This window comes from Pinus tabuliformis, chromosome 5_2 (assembly GCF_031772625.1).
Source record: "Pinus tabuliformis cultivar Carrire ecotype Pingquan chromosome 5_2, CPIR1, whole genome shotgun sequence".
NCBI lineage: Eukaryota > Viridiplantae > Streptophyta > Pinopsida > Pinales > Pinaceae > Pinus > Pinus tabuliformis.
Genome location: NC_142306.1, coordinates 62,407,685 through 62,414,905, shown reverse-complemented (window position 1 = coordinate 62,414,905; position 7,221 = coordinate 62,407,685). Strand labels below are relative to the sequence as shown.

The window sequence follows — 7,221 nt, the reverse complement described above, 5'->3', positions numbered from 1 at the left end:
ATTTGGAATATTTGGAAAGAACGTAATATGTGGATCTTCAAAAATAAAGCCAGAGAACCCCTGCTTGTAATCAATCAAATTTTAAAACAACTCAAGGAAACAGTTAGGAGAATTCTGAGAACAACTCCCTCGAATCCTCCTTTGCCTCATGAGGAACACATTATTATTAATTTGGGTCTTCAATCCATCAACCCTCAACGAATAAAGAAGGAAGTGAGAGCAATAAACTCTGGGGATTTGGGTTGGCAGCCCCTTCCACAGGGCTTCTTCAAAGTAAATATTGATGGAGCTTCTAAGGGAAATCTCGGGGAAGCTAGCTTCGGGGGTGCCATCAGGGATCTTGAGGAGCACATAAAATACATTTTCCATGGCCACCTGGAAAAGGGTACCAATACCATGGCCAAACTTTTGGCTTTAGATCAATGTATGGAGATCCTGGTGGAGGCAAATTTATAGAATTTTATCATTGAAGCAGATTCGGAATTGGTCATCAAAGAAGCCAAGAAGATTCAAAATGGAACCTTGCTAGATAAAGTGTCAAAGCACTGGAAACTACTGCATGTTTTTCACCGTATCCACTCACACTTAGAAATCCTTAAAACAATAAGATTTGTTCATGTTAGAAGGAAAGAAAATATGCTTCCAGATAGGTTGGCCAATGAAGAAGTGGCCAATAAGGACAAGGACTCTCCAGATCCATGGGAGTTGCTTCCAGCCGAGAAGCTGTGAGAGGATTGCTTCACGCTGGCAAATGCAGATTGGGATTCATGGATGGACAATGCTGATCCAGAGAATAGGGGTGAGGATGACATCGCCTAATCTGTCTTCATTTTCTGATCATGGTTACTCTTCACAAATATCATGGCTTTCAGATGACGGATGAAGGTTTCGAGTCAGACAATAACATAGATTGGACTGTCGGTGTACAGTTGGCTCAATGGGTTTCTGTTGGCGACTCCAAGTGGATGGCTTGGAAAGACAGGGCTCAGAATGGCTGGTGGGATCGGATGGATGGTCTTCAATTGGAGATACCACGAATGCAAAACTACAAGTGGTATATTGCACGGGCTTCAGATGGTATTTGGTTTAGTGGAAGGAGCATGTGATTCCACTCAGGGGGTTACACATGGTGTCGTGATGAGAAAGGAAACCGCTCTCATCGTGCGGTTAACCTCTGTGCATCTCGGACGTGCGATATCTCCGTGGGGCATTGGATCAGGCCGCTTCTTTCTATGGTTGGGATTAGTCATGTGGGTTACTCAAGGTTCCGGACCCGAGGGTACACGGTGGGACCCTCTGTGGGCCCAGCTCTCCGCAAAACCTGATCCCATTTCCTTGAATGGTTATCACGTGGCACTTTGTTGGTTTCTATTTTTTTTGGTTAATGCTAGTGATTTCAGTCAGGGGGTGACGCGTGGCAATGAGGCTAGAGAGGAAACCATTCTCATTACGTGGCTTATCCCCGAGCATCTTGGCCATGCAATTTCCGCACTGGCTGTTGGATCGGGGCCTTGTCTTCAACGACGGGGATTGATCGAGCTAGTTGCTTGCTGACCGCTGGTTCAGGGTGTCAGTCTATTGCGCATGGGTCTCATACCTGTTTGCTCAATGGACTCTACTTTTTTTTGTTGTTGAGTCAATCTGGGGGTTGATGTTAGCGCTTATTTGGCCTCGTTGTTTCTGTCCTATAAGCTTCCTTACTGCCCCTGCTGTCTGGGGCACTCTGTATATTATGTAATTTACTTTGATTAATAGAAGGTTCATCTCTTACTTATCAAAAAAGAAATTGTAAATTTATTTACTAATATAAATTTTATAATTGTTATTATTCAATTCCCAACTTGTCTTCTCAAATTTAATTTTGGATGGGAAATGGTCTCCTTCCGTTATTCCAATTTAAATATCTTATCCCCAAAATTTCCTCTCAAATATACTTGGGAGAGGATATGGTCTTCCCCAATTAATTTCCAAATTAAATATCCATATCTTATCCCAAAAATGTCCTCTCAAATTTACTTGGGAGAAGATATGGTCTTTCCCCAATTAATTCCCAAATTAAATATCCATATCTTATCCGCAAAATGTCCTCTCAAATTTACTTGGGAGAAGATCATATGGTCTTCCCCCAATTAATTTCCAAATTAAATATCCATATCTTATCCCCAAAATGTCCTCTCAAATTTACTTGGGAGAATATATGGTCTTCCCTAATTAATTTCCTAATTAAATATCCATATCTTATCCCCAAAATGTCCTCTCAAATCTACTTGGGAGAAGATATGGTCTTCCCCAGTTAATTTCCAAATTAAATATCCATATCTTATCCCCAAATTGTCCTCTCAAATTTACTTGGGAGAAGATATGGTAATAAAAGTCAAATGAAAGGATGCGGGAGTAGTTATGACATTAATGATAGGTGGTTGAGGTGGAGGGGAGGAAGAGGCATAAAAGGGGAAGGATGATGAGAGGAGAGGGGGATCCTTGGTCTTGGTCTTGGTTTTGGTTTTGGTTGTGATTTTTTAGGATTTTGTTTTGGGAGGAATGTGGAGAAAAAGAGAAAATAAGAGAATGAGAGTGTTTGTTTAACTTGGACACACTACATCTAGTTGAACTTGGGATAGGAGGGCTAGAGAATCTGTGGAGGTTCCTTAGGCTAGGAAATACTTCCTAGTTGGCTGGGAAGCAAATTCAGTCGAGTAGTCAAGAGGAGCATCCCAACAAAGTCAGGAGCTTAGGAGCATCTCAACTAAGCTATTGGAATAGGTATTCCTCCATTTATTGATTATTTATGTAAATGGTTGCAATGAAATTCTAATTATTTAATTTGTGGTAAATAATTTTTAATGGTATATTATCATCAAATAAATGTTTAGATATAAATAAATTATTTCCTGTCTTATTGTGTTTAAAATTAGAGAAATTTAGTTTCTAGTTAGAGGAACTTAGGAGGGAGCCTCACACATGGTATCAAAGCCAAGGTTCAAAATCTGAGGCCTAAATCACACCAACCCAATAAAGTCCTAGATCAAATTATGAATCCTAAGGCAACTAAGAACAACTCCCACAAAAAAAGAGTCAATTTTTTTTAATGCAACTCATCTTACGAGATTCTAGAAATATTTGCTCATGGTTAAATCCATATTTTCAACTCTTCCATGTTTCTTGAAATGCTCAATGGTCTTGATGAAAGAGTATATGGGGATAACAAAGCTAACTCCATCAACGACAAGAGCCTTCATTGTGTTAATATCTATTACTTCTCCATCAAGATTGACTAACAGTCCACTAGAGCTTCCCTAATTGATTACACAATCCGTTTGTATATAGTAATATTCTCTGCGCATTCCGCCAAGACCCAAATCATTGCTCTTTTGATCTACATAGCTCACAATTCTAGCAGTAACTGTATTTTGGAGAGATAGAGGGAATCCCAAAGCTATTACCAATCCCCTAGTTGAAGTTTTCTAGAAGAACTCAGTTTTGCTGCTGGAAATGGAACCTTTGCGTTAATTCTAACAACAACAATATCAGTATGAAAATTAGCATTGATAACTTCTCCATCAAAAGTCTTTCCATCTTGCAACGTAACAACAACCAGCTCCCAAACTGCCTTCTTCTTGTCAAAACTTATGCCAAAAATCGATGGAAATAGGATAGTCAAGGTATGTCCAAAAAAAATCCAGTCTCATATCTCTGTCCATAAAAAAAATCAGTCTCATATCTTTGTCCAAAAGAAGGTATGGCTTCCCACCAAACCTACCAAAAGGCAATCCAAAGATGTCTGCAAATTTCCTTCAGCAAACAATCCATAAAGCGTGATCTTTGCTTCCTTCTAGTCAGCCCAAGGGACAATCCAAAATATGGTACCTACTATCCTCTAAGTCTGTTCAAGAAAACTTTCCTTTGTAAAGCACTTCTGCACTTGTATACTGTTCTACTACATGTGCATTTGTTAAAATTGTGCCATTTGAATCACAATAGATGTAGATGTAGATGCAATGGGTATTAGATTTGCATTTGGCACCTTGAGTCCTTTTTGTTGTGAATTGTTAGGGATTTCTAATCTTTTATTGGAACTGACTGAAACAAGAAGATCCCGGACTTGTTCATTGTATATTTCAATCATTTGAACAACAACCTCATATATAATGTATCCTTTCTTTGTTTTGATATTTTGAATAAGTCATTCAAGGTTCGATAGATCACACCCCAACTCTCCTCTATAATCATCTTAGGACCAGTCATTATGTATGTCTTTCCATAACCTATTTGCCCATATGCAAAAATGCGAACATTGTAACCATCCAGAATAGATCTGATCAATGGCCCGGTATCCAAAAACACTTCCTCTTGAGTAGCAGATGCTCCAAACACCTTGTTGAATGTGAATGACTTACATATATCCTTTCCTTGCTTTGCAGGATTTGCAATCATAATTTGATTTCTTTCCCTTTGAAAATTAATCACCAATTATCTGTGGATTCTACATGATTGGTTAATTCTCTTCAATTTGTTGAGGTCGAATTCATGATGGCCACAGTAAAATATTTGTTCTCCTTAGTCAGATTTCGTTCACCTGCAACATAACAAATTCAATCAAAATCGAAATATCGTGGCTGTAAATGAATTTTATGTGTTTTATACCATAACAATTCAGAAACTTAACATTTTCGAGAGAATTCTAGTGATATTTTTCATGAAGGCTGATTTTTAGATTCGTATATGGTCTGTCTTCGGTGATTTAAGATTGAAAGTGAGGATCTTCGTAAGATCAAATTTGCTATGATAATTGGAAAATATTGTTATTATCCTTAATCTTTGGCAACGCTCTGGCAAATATTGTTATTCTCCTTGATCTTTGGCAACGCTGTGGCATATATCCATGGTGAACTTGTGATAGGGTTGGTTTGATTATGTCTTTGTAAGGATATGGTTCATTGAACTATTTGTGGATTGGAGGTGTGGCATTGTGGCTGGCGTGGATGCTAGGGATATGAGTGAGAAAAGGCATGCCCGTAAATGAAATAATCTGCGATGATGAAGGTCTCCAAATCCCATGTTTGTTTCGCAACTGGATATGACGGGGTTGTTATAAATGCCAAGCTTATTCTGTATTAAAAATTAAACTCTTTTTCCAGAGATATTTGACTCAAATTCTGCTCTAACTATCTGGGCATGGAGCTGTTTAGCCTGTTCCAGGCCCGAAAATCTCCCAATCTCCCTTAATATACTGGAGAAGTTGAATTGGTCAGGCTTTATTCCTTCCCTATACATTTGGCAAAACAATTTCAGCACTGCCTCATCGTTTCCGCTCTATGCATATCCTGCGAGCATGACAGTCCAGGAGACCACATTTCGTTCAGACATTTTGTCAAACATGTGGCGTGCATCCTCCAAATTCCCACACTTGGCATACATGTGGACAAATCTGTTTTGAAGGAAAACATCAAGCTCCCTTCCAGTACTCACCAAGTGGGCATGGACCAGCTTGCCTTCTGTTAGCACTCTCGAATCAATGTAGAACTACAAGAAATGAATATGGGTATTATGCTCCACCCAAATTCCTTGTGCTAAAATATCCTTTAGCCGCTTTTGTGTATCAAATAAACTTAAATCTATGCCCATCGTAACGGAAACCATCAAACTGGAATTCTTCTAGCCACCACCATAAATTAGAAATCAGAAAACGTTGAACTTCCCAGTTTCCATAGTTAAATAGCCGACTATCCCACAACTTGTGGTATCCCCTCTCTCGAGAGTGGAATTACGATTCTTCTATCCTCTGACCAATATCATAACCATTGAGACCATCTGTGACATTGCTGCTAGCATGACTGTGAACCATGTCCATTAACACCTGTAAACCTAAACTGTGAGCTTTATCAATCAAGAATTTCAGGTCCTCTGGTGTGCCTGACCGACTACTGGGAGCAAAAAGGTTTGTGACATGATGTCCAAATGATCCATAATAAGAATTCTCTGCCACAGCCATCAACTGAACCGTGTTGTAGTTGTTCACTTTTATGCGAGGGAGAACATTTTCTGCAAACTCCACATATGATGTTACATGTGGTTCTATGCCACCCATTCCTACATGAGCTTCATAAATTCGTGGCGCCTCAAGCTTTGGTGGCCGAGGATATTTGAATTCATACCTTTTAGAAGGTGGGGGGGGGTCCCAATAAACACCATCGTACGCTACACTGAAGTTGCTAAGGTCCACAACGGCATACCTAATCCAGGCTGGTATCCTATCAATCCATGTTCCATTAGCAACCTTCATTCGAATTTTAACATTTGAACCATGTGGGATAGCAAGATTTCCATCTTTAGTATCTGGTATGTAGACTGTCCAAACACCAAACTGATCTCTTTCCATTTGGTGACCCAATCCATTCCAAGCATTGAAATCCCCAATAAGTTGTGCCTCTTTTGCAGCAGGTGCCCACTCCCGATATACAATTTTATTTCCTTCTCGATTGAAACCAAACTTCAAATAACCTTGTGAAAATTCCTCAAGGCTCCCTTCATACTTCTCTATTGCTTGCTTTTGTAGTAAATACTTTGTATATCTGTACTGGAAATGAGCTTTATGTGAAGCCAAGGATGGATCCACAGTCAAAACAGCCAAATTTTCCAGTTCATCCTCAATAGTTCTATCCATCGTTGACTTGTTATTTTCAGAGTAGAATGCACTATGAAAACTCTCCTCCTAGCAGGAAACTTGGAGATCACTCTTCCATTCAACAGTGTGTGCAAATTCCAAGGTAGATCCTTTCTAAGCAAACATTTGGAACTATTAGATTGCCATGTTGAATCTTGTTTGAAGAAATCTTGTTTTAAATACATTTTGAAATTAAGATCTATGTGTTTGGTCTAATGCAAGTATATAAATGATATTAATTTTCATTCTCCATTCTATTAATATCACAAAAAAGGGCATTCTTTCATCCCACAATATTTTAGACTTTGTTTATGAATCTTGTAAGAAATCACACTTATTTTAGCAATGTTATTTTTCTTCTTTAATCTAATGATTGAATATATATATATATATATATATATATATAGATATATATATATATATATATATATATATATATATATATATATATATATGGATAATTGCTTAGAAACCTTGCTTCAAGGACACTGCCTCTTCAAGAGGTGAGACCAATTGTTTATATGTCCTATAGGAGATCCCAAGATTCATAAAATGGA

General features: G+C 38.4%; 1 pseudogene; it reads right to left on the bottom strand.

Moving 5' to 3' along the window:
• Nucleotides 1–5,599: 5,599 nt before the first annotated feature.
• On the bottom strand, nucleotides 5,600–6,819 carry LOC149157548 (1,4-alpha-glucan-branching enzyme-like; annotated as a pseudogene).
• Nucleotides 6,820–7,221: the final 402 nt, after the last annotated feature.